Source organism: Accipiter gentilis, chromosome 20 (genome assembly GCF_929443795.1).
Source record: "Accipiter gentilis chromosome 20, bAccGen1.1, whole genome shotgun sequence".
Taxonomy (NCBI): Eukaryota; Metazoa; Chordata; class Aves; order Accipitriformes; family Accipitridae; genus Astur; species Astur gentilis.
In genome coordinates, this window is record NC_064899.1 from 8,183,286 (window position 1) to 8,203,114 (window position 19,829).

The following is a 19,829-nucleotide window of genomic DNA, read 5'->3' on the forward strand; positions in this document are numbered from 1 at the left end:
TGCTTCAAAGTTTTTCAGATAATGTCATCAGTTTTCTGTTATCATTGAAAAATTTACTTGTTTTCATTGGCTTTCCTCTTGCTGCTGAGGAATTTTAAAATATTTTGTCACCCTATGCATCTTTTGAGGAACGTAAAAATTTAATAATATAACCTTATCTTGTAGGGTTATGTGAAAATACATGTATTGTAAATGAACAATTCTCATGGTATAGTAAGAAAACTGTACAAGTATTGAGAAGTTACTTTATGCTTCTTATGTTCAGTGAAATACTTCATATAAGTCCTGAAGATGGACATTAAATGTGGAAGACAGAAAGAAACTGTCCATGTACTGAACAAGGCAGGAGCCTTGAAAAAAAAAAAACAAACCACCAACTGTCAACCAGTCAGGTAATGACGACTGTAGGAAAATGTGCATGCAGTAGGAACAAATTAAGGAACAACATTAGTAACATTTCTGAACTTTTGAGTGCTTGGCTTTGAAGCTTTCCATATGAGATTTTTTGATAGAATGTGTTTTACAGGTTAGTGTACTAACACGTTGTGGACTTTTCATTCATATTTGAAACAATTTTGATACTGTAAATGACAATCTGTCTCCTGATTCCAGCATAATTTTTGCCGTTGTTATAGCTTTTGATTTCAACACAGATTAGTTACAAGGCAATTACCTTGAAAAAGAAGTAAAATTAAGTACTATGCATCATGTAAAGGGAAAATGTAGATTGCTGGGATGTTAAAATGGTAACTTGCACTAGAAAGCTTTTACTTCAGAAGAGATATTAAAACAAGATAATTTGTTCTAAAAAGTTTAATTTCTGCAAATCCTTTCTGTATTGTTGTATGAATTTTCTGGTATCTTCTGGAGAAAGCACGGTTGTCATTTTTCTTAATTCTGATTGTATTCTTTTATCTTGTGTAGTAAGATATGTTCTGTCTTATTACACTTTCACAGATGGCAATGTATTTTCCAGTGCTTATCATATGAAGTAATTCTCAAATATAATTAGGAGTATTACAAGTTTGTTTCTGCCTAATAATTCTTAGTTTCAAAAGCGATATAAAGAAATAAAAATAAGAAAACCTTCCAAATGTTATTGTTTGATTTTAAGCTTAAAAGAAGTTTAAGAATTGGCACAGGATAGTCCAATATTTTTCTTGTAGTATATTAATATACCTAATGAAGACTAAGAACTGGTTAAGTCATCAAGGGACCATTTCTTACATGTCCTTAAACATACACTTATGATATTTGGCTCAAAGTAATATTGAAAGAAATAATGGTGCCCAGCTTATAGTTTTCATTTCTCTTTTATATTTCTTGGTGCACTAAAAAGTTGTAAGTGTTGAACTGATATGGGGCCAGATTGGTTTTGTTGCCTTTTAAATAAAACATCTTTCTTGTCATCACTTAGTGACAGCTTTCTGACATGAAAACTGTCATTAAGGGTGTTTTCCAAGTGGAGATGGAGAAAAGCAAAGTAAACACCTTCAAAAAGTGAATATAAATGTCAGAAATAAAAGGCAGTTCTCTTGGTCCTCACTTTCACATCTTGTCCAATGTATCAGTGATTTCCCCTTAGACGCAGATAATTTCCCTAGGCACTCATATGCCTCTCAGGTGGGGACTGGATTGATACAAAGGCACAGAGGGTTCTGGTGCAGATGCTCTGTGGTTATGTGGAGACCTATCAGGTTTTGCAGTAGGATCCAGGTTTTCTTAATGCTTAGTTTTTATATCATTGTTACAGTAACATAATTTATTAATATTTCACAAAAAAAATGAAGAACAGACAGTACATATTGTTCATGTTCACAGATATGCCTGTAAAAGCATTGGATTCAACAAGAAGCTTACATGTAAGGATGGTACCCAAACATCTACAAAAGGAAATCAAGAAAAAGAATGTGTTTAATGAAGTAAGCAGCAAGACTGTAGTAGTACTTCCCTGAGTTACATTTCTTTTCTACTGGTTGAACTGGTTCGGGGGAGAGAGAATACATTCTGTATGGTTTTTGGTTTTGTTTTTGGTTTTTTGTGGAGAGTGAATAATCACTTTTCTGTTGATAAAAGGACTATATTTATTAGGTGGAAGAAAACAATGAAGTTTTAATCTGTGGCACCATTGTATATGCTTGTTACTCTCATCCCCTTAGGCTCTTGCACTGCTCATGCTATGTCTTTTTAACTTAAAAAAGGATACTTTCTGTGCATTTAGGCCAGCAGCACAGAGAAAATATCATGAACGGTTAGGCTCAAACCAACAAGGAAACATTCAGTAACAAGGTTTTGGTAAAAATGTTATAAACCAGATGTTGCATACTCACCGGCATAATGTTTCAGTCTTTTGAGTGACAGACAGTCCAGGGCAGACTGGCAGCATTAAGCAACAAGTAAAGTAGGTAAGATTTACCAGTCCATCACTGTGGAGTTACTGCCTCGTTATTTTATTCAAAACCCAAACAAATATTTTAATTTGAAAAGGAATGTTATGTCTTTTGTCTAAGGTATTGTGCTTTTGGTGTTGACTATTTTAAACAATATTGATCACTTCTCAATTAACATGAAAGATTAGTATTTTTTAATCTTTCTTCAATAACAGAAAGCAATGATGAACTTAGTGAAACAAGGCAAGTAGGCTTCTATTAGTAATTTTCAAGGTGGCTCCAAATCATTAACTCATTGTGTGTTTCCTGTCTTATTTTTAAACACCAGTCAAAACATGATGATGATAGTTTGCAGTAGTTGGCACCAGAAAACTACAGTCTCTCTGCCAATTAATAACCAATATTGTTAAAGATAAGGTGAATGTTCAGTGATACCTGAAGCTAAAAGAAATTGGGATTGGATTCACTTCAAAATTCAGAGACACAAAGTTGGATGTCCGAGTTCAGTGTAACCTGCAACAGTATTCAGCTGTCACCTACTGGCTCACATTTTGGAGTGGTTGAAAGTTCAAATTTGTATAATTTGGCGTCTTCAATATCGTGGGCACATAAAATTTTACTGGATTTTTAAAATTATTTTCCAGAATTTATAAGAACTCGTGTTTAGTTGGTACCTGTCTGTTTTTATTTGGGGGTTTAGGGGTTATTTTTAATCAAGCCTGTAATGCTTACATCGTGTCCATAGCAGGAAGCCTGTTTCAGTCCAGGTCTTTCTTAGAATATTGGCCTTTTCTTAAGGTACAAAAGTGAATGTGCTTTACAGTAAATTCATCTGTATAAAGATGAATAAAAAAATCTATGGTGCTCTGCCAGGGAAACCACTACATTTCACAAAGGTGTAAGCAGGACTTCCTAGAGGGAGGTGGACTCCACAAACCTTTCTTTAAAAATAAGCAGACTTCATGAAAATATTAGGCTAAACCACTTCTGGCTTAAGTAAAGGATTCTGTGTGTTTGCTTGTACTGTAAGAAGAGCTTTGGAGCTACCATTAAGTGAAATTTCATTCCTCATCCTTGCTGGAGGCCTTTCTCAGCCTAAGCACTTCTTTGGGCCTTGCAGGCCTGCTGTTTATCTACTATCATCAGAAAATAAGGCAGTCTTTTAACACATCATAGTAGTGTAATGTATTCCTAATAGGTTATACTTACTGTGGTACAAATCAGAGGGCAGGTGACAGGTAGCTTCTGTAGTTACAAGAACTGGGAAGGAGAACAAAAGTGTATGGGTAACTTGATAACCATTTTATCATTGCTTTCAGTATCTTTGCATTTTGAACATTTGTGAAATTCTGTTGGAGCGGCGGAGGAATGCACAAAAGTCGACCCAATATGAGTGATAGAAGTGATTCAACTTTATTTGCACGGATAGCTCATATTTATACAGTTTGCGATAATTATGCCTACTAGTCCTAATATGATTGGTACATTGCTAATGTTTATTCATTACTAAAACACACCCACTTGTGGTTGGCAGCTCCGCGTGTTCAGTAACTTTCTCATGAGAACTTCTTCAAAAGTTACTTGTGAAGTTATGCCAAGGTCACACCGTCCCTGTCTTTCTCCTGATAACAGCGAGACCAGCTGTTGTTTTTCTCCCGAGATCAGTAAAGCCAGCTATTTTCGGCCAAGGCCTAGTCTTGCTGCTCAAACTGACATTCTTTCACACAGAACTCTGCTCGCACAACTTTTCCACAGGCCCATGTCCTTTTTCAGCAAGCCACTTCCCAACAAAATTCCATTGCAAGTATCTGGGAAAGTCGTCAAGAAAAGCTTTCTGTAGTATGACTCTTTTTAATAGTGTCTTCGGTGTAATATTGTGTATATCATCCATCTTGAAACAGGTAAACAACCTACTGAGTTTTAATTAAGAGACAGCATATAAAGACCTTTTCAAATTGTAGTTATCTCACAGCAGTAATTTATACATTCATTTTTTTATAGCCTTGACAGTAGGAGCCTAACCTTGTTGGTAACCTCATTATGTTGTGTAATCAGTAGCTTTTCCTTACAATCTGAGTTAAATATATTTAGGGGCAGGGGAGGGAGGTGGAGGTGGTTGTTGTTGGTGGTGTTTGTGAATGTTTGAAGTATGCTTAATATATTTCCTGAAATATTTTAAGTATTATTTTGAGTTATTATGTGATCTGTGATAGAAACATAAATCTGTGTGCAGTCAGATGAGATATCTCACAATTGAGGATATAAGAACAGATCATTAGAAAGAAACCTCCTCTTTTTGAACACTTAATAAGAAATAAATCCAAACTGAAGTTATGATACATAATCTGGAAATCATTTTAGAGACTTTATAAAACAGTAAACCAATAATTTCCTATTTACAAATCCATTGTTTTAACAGTGGAAATATGTTTATATTCTGTTTTCCTTTTTATACAAGTTTAATATCAAATATTTAAATACGTAGTATTAACATTTGAGTAAAGATGCGGAAGTCAGTGAATGTTTTAGTACCTGATTAAGAAACCAGATCAGTTGTTTGACTTTACAGACTAGTAGTGAAGTAGCATGTACTTTTGGTATAAAAGACTTATTTGGGAACTAGGTTTAGGTTGCATCTTTGGGATTTGGAATTTTCTCTAAGGAGTGGTCGCAGGTTCTGTTGTCATTTGGGAAAAGTTCTGCTACATTCAAGTTTCTGCAATACAAGAATTGTACAAGTTATGTAGAAATGACAGAGAAGGTTGTACAGGAGCATTGCTATAAAAGCAGTAAAAAGTAACCTATATCGTCAAACTACATGTGTTGGGGTTTTTTTTTAATGGATTTAAAATCTATATGAATGTAGGAAGAGGACAGGATTGTTATTGATCAGGAGTAAGTCAGCTATTACAAAAAGTCATGGGAGATTAGGGAAGCTGTACAGATGAAAACCAGACAAGCACTTTCGACAACCTCCATACAGAGTGGGTAAATGTTACTTCACTGTGTGATGGAAAGGCAAAATTTTTTCAACAGTACAAAATACTTAACTAGAAAAGAGCCACTCTGTAAGAGTAACCATAATGAAGTCGTAGGAGGAATGTGAAGAAAAAGATACCCTTCAGAATGTTGGTGTCACGTCTAAACAAAAGAAATGGGAAAGACACAAAGTTCAAAAAGATGTATAATCACAAGGAAAAAACCCCAGATTTAAAAAAAGACAGCAAAAAACCCATAAAGCATTTGATGTTAGAGGCATAAAGGCTAAAAATAGATGTTTCTTCAAACACATCATAGAAAGGTAAATATGACCGTGGTACAAAAAGGAATTTTAAGACTATGATAGATAAATTCTTTTTGTCATTGTTTACCACAACCAATCTCAAAAGGTTATCAAAGCAGAGATACTTCTGATGGAGAAAGATATCATATATGAAGAAGATTTTAGAACAAAATTATGAATATTATAAAACAGTAAGTGTAGATGCACTTGCCAGAATTGATTGATTTCTACACAGGATAAATACATAGACACTTCAATAAAGAATACAACTGTTTGACCAAATGTGTTGTAATGTGTTTGGGAAGAGTCAGCAAATAGTGAATCACGAATCTGGCATTGTTATTGGAAGTCAGTTAGTTATTGATAAGATTGTTAAGGTGTATGAATTTTTCAAGTAGTTTTACTCAAGGAGCCATACATGTATCTCTTATCCTATGTCAACTTTTTTTCCTTAGGAGGGCATGTCATCTCATAGATTAATGACATAATGAAAGATAAGTGAAAAAGTGGTAAGAAAACATGGTCCCTTTCCACAAGAGATGTAGGGTACCTGTCTGTAGTAAAGGAAGTTGTGAAGTTGAAAATATTCATAAATGATCTGAAACTTAAGAGTTGAAATAGAATCTTACAGAAAGGTATCATGATACCAAGTGACTGGGTATACCAAATAATAGGTGGAATTCAGTTTTGTTAACTACATTTTAAAGTGCATGGATAAAAAATTTCTAACGCTGCATATGTTGATGGCTATCATTACTTAGGAAAGAGATCTGGAAACCACTGTGAACTGTAGTTCAAAAACTTTGTTTGCTGTTAGCAGTGATGAAAAACACAAGTAGACTATTATGAATAATAAGGGAAAAGTTGGATAAGAAACCAAAACCAGGTTCTGACCGCATCATGTGAAAAACTAAGTGCAATTGATACAGGAAAGCTTAGGCAACAGAGTTTATCAGAGGAATGGACTGGCTTTCATATAAGAGATTAAGGATTCTTTAGTTTGAAAAAAAGGTAATTTAAGGGACAGTATACTGGGGATCAATAAACTCATAAATGGTGTAAACAGTGAACAGTCATGTGTAGTTCTTATGTCTGCCTTTTTTTAATTTTCCAAAATTAATTTATTAAAAAACATAAAGCCTGGTGCTTAAAGTCAGTTGAGATTACCTAGAATGACAAGCCTTTTGATGTCATATGTATTTAGTAAAAGTGATCTGCTCTCTGCATTTGGGTACCAGTTGCCATTATGAAACTGATGTAATAGTACAATCTTACAGCAATTCTGCTGTGAAGTTATAACAATGAGGTTTTGGTTATGTTATTCCTTTATTTTTATTTATGCTGTACCTTCATATGAATGTACTTTTTTTAGACTTTTATTTAAGAGTATAAGACAACTTTTTCTGTGCATTTTCCAAGAGTCTTTTCTTTCTTTCTCTTCAACATGTTTAATGTCTGATTCTGCTTCATTCTTTGATTTATGATACTATGCCCAATCCTGGTGAAATCCAATATTTTAATCTCATTACCTCTGCCTCTCTTGTATTCTTGTATTGCAAGAATGATACCATCTGTGTTCTTCCACATGTTCTGGTCATTCTTTCTATCATTCTTTGTTCATCACCTCACCATCAGTCTTCATGATTTTCTCTTTATCCTCCTAATCTCTCTTCTTCTTCCCTCCCCCCACGATTTTCCTATTTTTTTCCCTGCGTTTTTCTCATTTGTTTAATTCTTTAAGATATTAAATATTTAAGAAGCTAGGACTGCTTCTCATCAATATATGTAAAGGGTTTATGATCTCTTTTTAAATGATTTAGACTACCAGTAATGGTCTGGTTCTCAGTCTAAGGTTTGAAATCTTTCCACTTCCATATAAATAAGGACAATGCTATTCAATGAAACTGTTTCATTCTCAAAAGGAAACAGTCATTTCTTTGGTACCAAAATCCTTTTGATTGCTTTGGCCTAAACTACTGCAGTAAAGTCCTTTTAATTTAGAAAATTTAAGTAGCTTGTTAAACAAACAAAGGCTTTGTTCTATAGAGCATACAGGAAACATAATTGCTACAAATCAGTTAACATTTTTTGAAGGTATTTATATTATATGATGTTATGTTATCTTTTTTGTAATGAGCACAACTATACAGTTTGAAAACTGAATATACGTACTCAGGAAATAGGATTTGTAGAAGCCATAAGAAAATTTGCTTTAGACAATTACCATGACTTCAGCAGGCTCCTACAGGTGAAAAAGACAACCAAGCTTTATGCCTGTTTTTCCCTCAAGTGAGTCAACTTTTCTGAAAAAATAGAAAAATCTGCTAGAAAATAAAAATTTGTTTTTTCTTTTGATAACAAAAGGTGGAAAGCTAGAAGTTGAAGACAAATGTATGATGAACCCTTCAGTAGGAGAAATACTCAGAGCTATTGTTATTATAACAAGGTCCCCTAAGAAAAAGTACGTGACTCATTGCTGAACAGGCATTGTGATGAGCTTTAGCATGTTCACAATTATTTACCAAAGCTATTGTTTCACAACAGAGTAGCCTAAGCACTGCACAGCCTTGTGCCCTATTCTTAGGGCCAAATTTTGCTTTGACATGCTAGTATCATTCTATTGAAAATAATGAAGTTACCCTAATTGCTTACACAACCAATAGTAGATTTTTTTTTTCCCCAAAATGCAAAATCATGAGACTTTTTGGCATAGGATTTTGAAATGCACTTTAAAAATCTAAAATCTCCCCTTTCCAGTGCCATCTGAGAAAAGACCATTGGTAGTATCTTAATTATGGCACTGGTTCGTACAGCAGTCCGGAAGTTTTTATTTTTTATTTTAAAATAAAATACTTTAAAATCAAAATGCAATGCTAATAATGCCTTGAAATTGACTTTCATCAATCTATCTGTTCAAGAGAATTTAAAGGATTTTTTTCTGGTATTGGTTTTAATACACTTATTAGTTGGCTGAGATTGCAAGACTGTGTCCAGTATACAGCAAAAAAAACATATACAGAAAAATGAAAAATAACTTATTTATCATGAGAGAATTGGGAAGTGGTTGGGAGTTCTATTTACTCTAATGGTACTGGAATAGACCTTTCCAAATGCAACCTTCTTTCTAAAACCAACCTTCTTTGAAGTGGTAACATGGAAGTCGAAAATATTTTTTGTGGTCATGCACTGACCAAGCTGAGATGACACATTGTACTTTCCTATTTCTTTTGTGATGAGTGTTTTGCGATCCAAAAATCAGGACCTATGGGGTTTTTGCTAAGAAGGGTATCTGGAAGTTCACCAGAGGCTCAGTGATTTGGTTTTATCCCTGTCATATTTGTAAGTACACAGAACAATGTTGTAATAATTATACTGTAGATAATATAGATTATGTTTTGCCATTTATAGCAAGCATCAATATTATATATAACACTAAAAAAACCTTATTCTTATCCCATTCCTTTCACATTGTATAAATAGACTGCCATTTTGAGTAGATTTAACAATAAAACGTATAATATCGTGGCAAGGCAGAGCTCATTCCTTTGGATTAGGTGTGTGCAGTATTGCATTGCTTATGAAAGCATGATGAGGAATTATAAAGCTTTTCTGTGCTTATCCTTCTTCATGTGTGTACACATTTTTTGCTTTTCACAGTACAAAGTTACAGGTTTGGTAAGTTTTGGGACTAAGGATTGGCAGAAAGGACAGTTGGGGAAAGAAATTAATTTCAGAAGGGCAGTTAAAAGAAGAACTTGTGTGTGAGGATACTTGAGTTTGGCTGCCAAAAATTTAGGGAATCTCTAAGGTTACAGTGAAAAGGATCTCATAGCTACTGGGAAAGGGGCTAATGAGGTAGAGAAACAGTATTTGACTCCCAGGTCTTCAGTGTTTCAGCCTATGGTGATTTTTTTCCAGATACAGCTGCTGCTTCTCCTATGAATGACAGCAGCTGGCTTGCAAGGAAGGGAAGGAGGGAATTTTTTTGAGAGTCAGGTACCGGGATTGTTTCTGTAGTGAATATTTGCCTTGCTCAGAGGTTAAATACCTACAGAAAGACTGTGTATAACACACTGGTCCATGTGCTCTACAGGTTCTACTATGTAGATCTTACCAGTCAGATAATACTGCTTCCAATACCATTAAAATACAGCTTCTATACCACTAACAGTCCTTAAATAGCATTACTCAGCCAGCCGTATTGCAGACACATAAGCTGCCAGGTTGCCTATAGCCGCATCACTATCAAGCTACAGTCAAATAACTGTTTCCTTTTATGAATAGGATTTTATTGTACATGTCAAATCTTTCAAAGTCCATGTTAGAATTAAGAAAACAATGCAGGAATGTGGTTCCATTTTCAGGTATAAGATATATGACATACAAGTAGGAACTATGATTCTTGAAAACAGAAACTATTTCTAGCCTATGTAAGTAAAAGTGAAGTAAATCTGCATGTATCTAGGAGTGTACAATGCCAGTTCTGAAAGAGTAATTTAACTAAAATTAGAAGAAACCTTTTAAAAATTTGCTCTGGTCTTATTTTTAGTGGTAAGACTATAGCAATTAAAATGACCATATTCCTAAGCATCCTAATTATGTGCAGGATATTTTGTCCTAAAGGTTCAAGTCTTGGAGAATCCGATAGACTAAATTGATGAGCCAATCTTATGACTCCCTTGGAATAGAGACGGAAAAAAATACACATAATGACTAAATGATGGACTACTACTACTACTGAAATGCAGAAATTTAATACTGCAAACTGTACGGCTATTATTGGATGGCTACAGTATAAGGTTTTGTGAATGGCCTAGGTTGTCCTTCTTGTAGGGTCTTGTATCTTTTGGGATTATTCTTGTTATATGCCCTCTGATGTGATGCTGTGTTACTTTAAGCCAGAGGCATTTTAGGGATATATGCTATAGCTCCATTATTATTACATTGAAAGTATTTAATGATTCTCAGAAATTACAGATAGCATTTGTACAGAATTGATTTTATAAGAGAAAGGGCTAGTCTGAGAACCTTCCTGTGGTAGAGGAAGTCCATAGGCAGTTCTGGCTCCAGGCTGTTATCTGGAAGGAAGACTGGGAAGAGAGAGCTCCGATTCACCAGTGCCTTGGAGCTCCTTGATCTCTCCCCGTTTACCTGTGGGACCACCTGCCTTAGGTTTACAACCACAATTCATGGAGGATTTAGGAAGATATTTGAGGAAGCTTTGTTCTCTTTTCTGCTAGCAGGACTATTTGGTGATTTTTGGATAAATAGCTGAAAACGTGAAGACTCTGTAGACAGGATTCTTACAGGACAGCCCAACACCACTGAATATAAGAACATCCAAGAATAACAGTGGCAATCATCTCTTTATTCCTTCCCTACAATAGAAAGGTCTGTTGGAACTAAAAAGGAAGACTGCTTACCCAAGGACACACTGACTTCAACAGTATAAATAATGCTATTTGACACTTCAATGAGGAGATGCAGTTATACTTCTGGCTTGTAGCTCCTTCATTTGGAGGGACTTTGGTGTCAAAGTCTTGAATCAAACTTTTTTCCTGAAGTCCTGAGAATAGCTCAAAACCAAGGGTTCTTTAGGTCCGTCATGAATAAAAACTTCTGAATGACCCTTTGAATGAATTGAGAACAGAATAATTTGAAGCTGAACTGTAATTGTAATCTGACATTAAACCTGAACTGCAAATTGGAGATATTTTTTTTTTTTTTATAAACTAAAAGTTAAAGCAGGCATTTTTTTGGTAAATCTAGAAGTTTGATTCAGATACAAGTTTTCTCCTTGGTGAATGATACTGAAATTGAGGTTTAGTTTCGGTCTGCACTAGGATAGTTGCAATGGCATAAATGAAATTTATTCTGGTTTAAGGAGGATTTTAGGTATTACATACTGGTCTGTACTCATCTGCCTTAGGGGGAAAGCAAAATTATATTTCGGGAAAATGTGTGCATAACCTAGAACAGAAGAAAACCTATAAAGATTTCCCATTTGTTTATATACAAATTTCCCATTTGTTTATCTTTAGATGGCCTGAAGTAGTGCATTTGAAATTGACTGGTTTTTAGCATTTTCGTACAAAAATGGAACCCTGAAAACCATGTCTTCTTGCGTGACAGAACTGAATACATTCGTAAAAGCTATGCAAGCAAGGAGATAAGGACTATGTTTCAGTTATAATAGGCCAAATACAAGTTTTGATGTTGTGCTGGTTTTGGCTGGGGTAGAGTTAATTTTCTTCATAGTAGCTAGCATGAGGCTATGTTTTGGATTTATGCTAAAAACAGTGTTGATAACACAGGGGTGTTTTTGTTACTGCTGAGCAGTGCTTACACAGAGTCAGTGCCTTTTCTGCTTCTCCTCCCACCCCACCAGCGAGGAGGCTGGGGGGGCACAAGGAGTTGGGAGGGGACACAGCCGGGACAGCTGACCCCGACTGACCCAGGGGGTATTCCAGACCATAGTACGTCATGCTCAGCAACAAAAGCTGGAGGGAAGAAGAAGGAAGGGGGGGATATTTGGAGTGATGGCGTTTTGTCTTCCCAAGTCACCATTATAAGTGCTGGAGCCCTGCTTTCCTGGAGATGGCTGAACACCTGCCTGCCCATGGGAAGTGGGGAATGAATTCCTTGCTTTGCTTTGCTCGTGTGCGCGGCTTTTGCTTTACCTATTAAACTGTCTTTATCTCAGCCCATGAGTTGTCTCACTTTCACCCTTCTGATTCTTTCTTCTGTCCCACCAGGGGCAAGTGAGCAAGCAGCTGGGTGGGGCTTGGTTGCCGGCTGGGGTTAAACCACAACAGATGTAAAAACTGGCAGCTAGTTAACCCTTTCAACATGCTTTGCTAACAGCATAAATCTACCAAATAATAACAGACAACTGTGCCATTTCTTTCTCAGATTATTGTGTAAAAGTATAAACCTTTCATGGTTCAGCATGCGACTGTGTCTTTTGAAAGTGCTATGAGCAACATCATTTGATCAAACATTCATAATTCTTTTCCTGAGCCGTTGCCTATTTTAAGAATCATGTTAATATGTTCCACTGATTAGTGGGGTAAAAGATGCCTTTCAGGGTAGGCTCTTTTTTTTTTTCTTTTTTTTTTTTTTTTTCCTTCTAGCCATACGTTTATTTCATAAAATGAAGAAAAGCAGAGGTAAAGATTACAGACACAAATTTACATGAGTGGATGAAAGAGTAACTTTAACCTAAAGGCAGTCTGGGAAAATGAGCTGCTTGACATCTAGTTAGTAGGGCTGATCAAATAGCACAGGCAAGGTAATATTTGTTCAAATGAAAATTACATTTGCCCCTCTAAAATTTGATTAATCAATGTGATCATAAGAACGTATTCTTGATCTCCAAATTCCTTGCTGAGTAACTATTCATACGTAATAGTGCCAATATTCAATGGCAGTATGGATTTGTACAGAGATTTTACAAGAGCCAAGGGCTTTCTGGGAGAGGATAAATATGAGAAGAAAAAGTAACCTCTCTTCAGTGAAGAGTCAGTGGTGGGAAAACTAAGATTTTTTTTAACAACCCCGTAAGGTGTAGAATAAATTAAGAAAATAGCAGAATATTCAAAGATGGAGATGAAAGAATTGAAAAATATATTCCAAAGCAAAAAATTCCCAAATCTTCAGTTATGTCCCTGTATCTCTGAGTTTGTGTATATTCTGTGAAGTTCTCTATTCTTAGAGGATAACTTTACAGTAAATTGCATTTGTGTAAAGTAAAATACAGCAGTCAATTCTTCTTTGCTGATGTATTTAATGGAAATTCATGTCCAGTTTTTTTGCCTACTGTTGTTCCATTTTCTTCCACTATTAGAGCATTTTATTCTTTTTTTCAGAACCCCCCCTTAGTTCTTGTGAAATTCTTCCTCCAAATAAGGTAGCATAAATATTTCACTGATAAATGTCACTATTTCATTATTTCTACATTTATTGTAGTTCCTTAAGTATATCTTTTTTGACATTGTGAACACCTTATCCATAAATTCCAAATTGTTTCTATACTTGTTATGCATATGGCCCTGCTGCCTTCATATGAGAATATAAAAAAATGGAGCTGACACTACCCTTTCCCTGCTATAGTTGTAGCAACAAAAAGGAATAAGGGTAACAGCAGTTTCAGTACCTAGCCCATGTTTGGCTGTTCCTGGATGTTCCATGATCTACATTTCTCCTTTGCCTTCCTAATTTGATGTGAAAATGATATCTAACTCCAGCAATTCTTTTGCTCATTTTCATCCAATGTATGATGAAAAATGATCCTTTTGTTAGTTATCAACTCTCCAAGAAAAATGGATGATCTTTGAGCAGTTACAGCAGAACTGCCATATAGATTTCATTCAATAAGGACAGCCCAATCCCCCAAAGTTGTGAAAAACTCATACCCAAAACCTGATGCCCCTATCTTAATTCCACTAAGGCCAACACATTAATGATTTGGGTTCTTCTCCAAATCATTTGTGTGACACAAGGAAGCTATGTACTGTGGTCATAAGGAGTGCTGCCTGGTTCGTCTTTCATATTACTCTCTTTCATAGCTGGGCTTGTGTGCACTCAGGTAAAAAGAAGCATGAAGATTTACAAGAAGCATAAGCAAACCCAAGATTTGAGAGTCCATGCATGCAAGATGCATGTAAACCCACAACAGGATCAATTACTGCTGCATCTGGAAGAACCAGAGTTACCTCAGTGAGACTGTTTTTACTTTTTCCTCCATTTGTGACAATTCCTTCAAATTAAAGCAGTCTGCAGATTTTGTTAAAAGCTTGTTACATTTTCCTGTGCTTTTAAGATGTTCCAGAAAAATAGATTTGGCAATGTTCTCAGTATTACTTTCCCAAACACCAATTTGTTATTGCAAACTTACCTCAGTTTGAGTTACTAGTGTGATTCATGTATTGGTTTTGTGTCTATGACATTTATAATTTACAGTCATTCAGCAAGTTGGCAGATCTCATGACAATATCACATTGAAGTCAGTTTGAATTAATTCATTAATTAAAGAATCTATCCTAATTTGATTTCTTTTCAACAATTGTCAGTGATAGTGTCAGCTACCAGCTAATCTTGATTATTTAAAACAACAAAAAGAAAAGATAATGGCTAGCTGAGTAGAATTGCATTGCTTAAGGCTTGCAGCTGATCTTACAGCTATGTTGCAATTAGTTCTGATGTGATGTTCAGATTGCATTTCTTGATAAGGAAAAAAAAGGCATCAGAGATTTGACTATATAGGCTGTTACTCATTATGCAGGTGATGGCAATGGTTCTTTTAAATTAAGTATTGGGGTTCTTCACTGGGATTTATATAATGTGATCTTTGATTATATACGGACAAATCAAGCATGCTGAATGCTCAAGACTGTCATGTCAGGAACAAATCCCAGGATAGCTAGAAAAAATATGGGTTTGATTTAGCAGAATAAAATATTCAAATCCCAAAGCCTACATGTCTTTGAATATTTCTAGTGTTTAAGATTCTGATTAGCCTTACACTTTTCTTTGTCAATTAGTAGTTTTCTTTGTTTCAGAAAAGCCTGTTCTCCTCCTTTCCTTCCTTTTATGATATTGCTTTCTCCAATCAAAGAGTTAGTATGTTTAATTATTCAAGAACAAAAATATATTCTCCAGACATATACAAAATTACAGGCTCTCTGGAATAATATACATGCTGGGCTGACTCCTGCTCATGATAAATTAGTGTAATTTTGGAATGACTTAATAAGAATAAATGATATTCAGATAGGAAGCAGCAGAATTTTTAGTAGCACTACCCCCTCCCCCACTACCTATCAACCCAAAACAAAGCAAAAGACTTAAATAATTTTACTGGGAGAGGTTTCTGTTTATCCAACATTTTTTACACTACACAAATGTTACTTTTTAGGTGTTTGTATAATTACATGGTGTCTGCTAGCACTGTCTTAGATGCAGACACCATTATCCACAGCTTACTCTTTCTAAAGAGAAGTCCTGGAAACTGAACTGTCTCATCTGAATTTGCTATGACTATACAAATTGCTATCACTTAAAAAAAAATAATGCCAGCAAACCAAAAAGTTATATATGAAAGAATACTTCAAGTCTAGCTCTAAGCTGAAGAAAATTCAACTCAAATCTTACCACCATCTATATACTAAACAGTTTTTGCTTTATAAAACATTCATGCTGTACCATCTCTTTTTCCTTTTCTTTACACAGAGTTCAACATTACTGAACACAAACATTTTTGCAGTGTTCTTTCACTGTCTTCCTCCTGGCCAAACAAGACCATTAATTCCTCGTGGCATAGTGTGCAACTAGCACAGAGGTTTCAGTTATTCAACAGACCAGCTCCTGTACCCTCTGTATTGAAACATTCCCAAGTTTAGCAACAACTGATGACCCATTTTGCTGAATCAGATTCTCGAGGCAAATGGTATGATTTCTTTTTCTACTAATCTACATTATACGTTCTTCTTATCTCTGTTTGTCCGTGCTGAGTTCTGAAGTTAATTCTAAAATTAGCTTCAGTTCTAGGAATAGACTCATAATCATATAGTTTAGCTTATATGCAAATTATATTTTAAATGCAGTGCTTTGGCTATTATTCCAAAATTTTGCTGCTTAAGTTATCTCCACGTTTGTTCTCTCACAGAGGGAAGGACCTCTTGATTTTATGTTCAGGACCAAACTGGGGGGTTTTTTTGAAATAATGAAATGAGAATAATACAAACAAAAAATATCTTTATTGTAACATAACTGGCTATAGTGAACCTGTAACTTTCCTCTTACTGAGTTGTGGAATATGCAGTTAACAAGCGAGAGTCTTATCTTACAATATCTCACATATGTTGACTGTCAGTGACTGTCAGTTTTGAGTAAACTTTTCTGCATTTAGAATTGCTGTCATGTAAAATTAGAATGACCTGAAGTTTAATTAAATGTTGTAAGCAATGTCTGTCTGCCCATTACAGGATGAGTACTTTTCTTTCAGAATACTAGTTAAATTTCCTAGATCTTTTCTCTATTCACATTATTGCAAATCTCGTTTTTATAATGATTTTTTCCAATCCCCCCACACCCCCCCCCCCCGGTCATTATATATGGTTTGTAACATATATAATGTTTTTATGTGCATATATATGTATGCCTCCCTGCCCCCAAATCATCCATATATGTAATTTTGATGGCATCATTCTCTTTGTATAAAATATCTAGTGTGATGGTGTGGGAACAGCACGGCTTAGATCTGGCAGGTATGTCTATTTGCTACAAGAGAAAGAAAGATGTGAAACAGTAGTAAAAAATCTACACTTTCCATGCACAATTTCCTGTAACTGATTACTAAAAAACATTGTCTATCCACACTGTTTCCAGCAGCTGACCTTCAACTTACCTCCAGCAAACTGAGCAGGTGCAGGTATGTAATAGTAAAGATAATATACCTGCACAAACATTATTCTTCCTTTTTGAATAACAGACTGTACGTAGTGCTCCTTGGTTTACAGGACTGACTAGGACAGCAATAGCTGTAGTAGATTTTCATAGATCAGATGCACCTTTTGGCACTGTGCTAACTTGATATGTGAAGACTTGGTATGATATTCAGAAATGTACCATAAAGTAATTCAAGCTTATCATTGGACAGGAGGCATTGAAATAGCTTGCATTTCATTTAGGAAATGCTGTACTAGACTCTGATTTGTGGTTGATTCTAGAGGAAACTATGCAGTTAAGATAATACATAATATACTCTAATTGAATTTGCATTTTCTTTTGTAGATTAGCAGTGACATATTATACTTTATGTATGTTTACATATACATTTAGAGAGAGTAGCTGATACTTGATACCATTGTAAGTTTGGAGATTTGTTGGATGCATTATTTTAAACAAAAAAGTGTGTGTAGATGTTGTTCTTTCCATACTGGCTGAATTTAGTTATTTCATAAGAAAACATTTTAGATATGTAGATGCATAAACTTTCTATGTCAGGTGAAATCCAGAGACTGATTAAGCTCTTGAAAAAAACTTCAGTAGTGGGCACTATATGTTACCTTGCCTATCTATCAGATAACGGAAAGCTTTTCTTTCAGCTACTTCTGCTTGTTTATATTAGATATGGAGTTTAAATTCTCACTGTCCTCTAAATAAAATACATTCATAAAATGCAGTTTATTTGACTCACCTTGGTCAGATATCTCATCATAGTTCTGCAAATAAATAAGAGAGTATTTGCCCTCTACTGGTTTCAGCTTGCATCAATTGAGACTTTTAAATTTAATTTTCAGTAACCCACTTTGCATCATAGATGAACCTATGCTGTTTACACTGTGATAAAGATCACCTAATTTTTTACACAAACTATACTCTGGTGATGCACATGACAGGAACATGATCTTTTCTTTTCTAGCCTCATTTTAATTCCCTTTTTTCAAGCTAATATTCTCCTATTTGCTCTCCACCACCATTTATTTTGGTTTCCTTTTGTATCCCAGCAACAAAAACTCAGATGCCAAATTAACATAGAAAAGATACTCATGAAGCACATTATTACACTGAATTTCAAAAAGGAAGTGAAGGTATGAAGAACGGTTGACAGAAATGTATTTTTCCTGCACTAACAATGGTAACTGAGCAGGATAAACAGCTTCCAAACTAAATTTGAAGGAAGAAAATCAATGCTTGTAGTATGAACACTGGAGAATGCAGGCTGTTACTGGCCATTTTTTTTTTTTTTTTTTGAGTTAGAGAATGTTTAAGCTTTGCAAGAATAAAAAATTAAGTACGCTTGCTTTGAGATTTTACCTTTTACCTGTTTCTTGGGAGACCAGGGTAAAAAGCTCTGTGCCTCTTGTAGCAATGTCTGAGGGTGACAAAAATTGGAGCTGAAACTACAAACAGCCTTAAAAATCATGAACCATCTTCAGGTCCTTTCTGAGGATGACTAGAGGGAAGACTGCTATAGAGACTTACTCTTAAGTCCTTGTAACAGCCAAATGGCATTTAAAGGAGAATAAGGTAGAAAATGTGGTAAATACTACTAAAAAAACAGTGAAGACTACATTTTCTGACTGTGTGCACCATCTTTGGTGGGTATCGTTCTGGAGGGCACAGTTTGACTCAACAGCGGGAGGACAACTCATGATTGTTACCCTTTTCCTCCCTCTTCGAAAAAAAGGGATTAATTTTGGAATTTTAAATTTGGGCTTACTACATTTGCTACATTTTGAGATGCTAATGTGAGTTTTCATGTTAGATTTAGGGTACTCAGTACCCATCTTGATTACTGCAGGTATGTCTGCATTTCAGGTCCTTGGAAACTCCTAGCTAACCACTTTTAGTAGTACTAGTCATTGCTTATCTGTTAAGACTGGTAATGCTCCTTAGCTCATGCTGGTAATGTACTGTTATGTAGGGCCATCTTTATCACTTAATTCTATTTGTTTTCTTAGACCTGCATTTCCTCTCCCATAACCAATGCAATTGTATGTTACCAGCTTGAAGCTGTAGTAGTTGCAGTGTATGATTATATTTTTCAGCATACTCCTGATACTGTCAGTGTTTACTTATTAGGCTGTTTTTTTTAATTTGTTTTTCTTTCTTGCATGTAATTTTCTAAAACTGTAGCTTGGATTTTTGTTTATGAGAGAAAAAAAACTTCTGCTCAGTTAATATTCTCTCTAGTGTGTGATTTATAACTTTCTTTCCATAACTAGTCAATAGTTTTATCACAACAGATTTCCTTAAGTATCTCAAAGATAAGAATAAAGGAAAGTTTTGTGAAGTTTTGCTTCAGTTATCTGAGATGAGAAAATCTTGTGGTATTTAAATGTTATTTACTGCACTGTTGCTTATTTTCAATTTCAATCTATTGTTTCTTAGTAGTTTCCATCTGTAGCATTTTATGTATCCCTTCATGAGCATGCAGCTCTGTAAAGACACTAATTAGTTGAAGCATACGTCTAGCCATAAATCTCTTGCTATGTTTGGGGCAGGGGGAAGCCAATGAAGAACCTACTGTCTCAATTGACTAGTAGTTTGAGTTTTTAATCTATCTACTTACATAATTATACAGTTATGAAGAGGCTCAATTGTCTCAAATTTCCATGGAGTTACTGACCTGATTGTCATCTTGAGTGGTT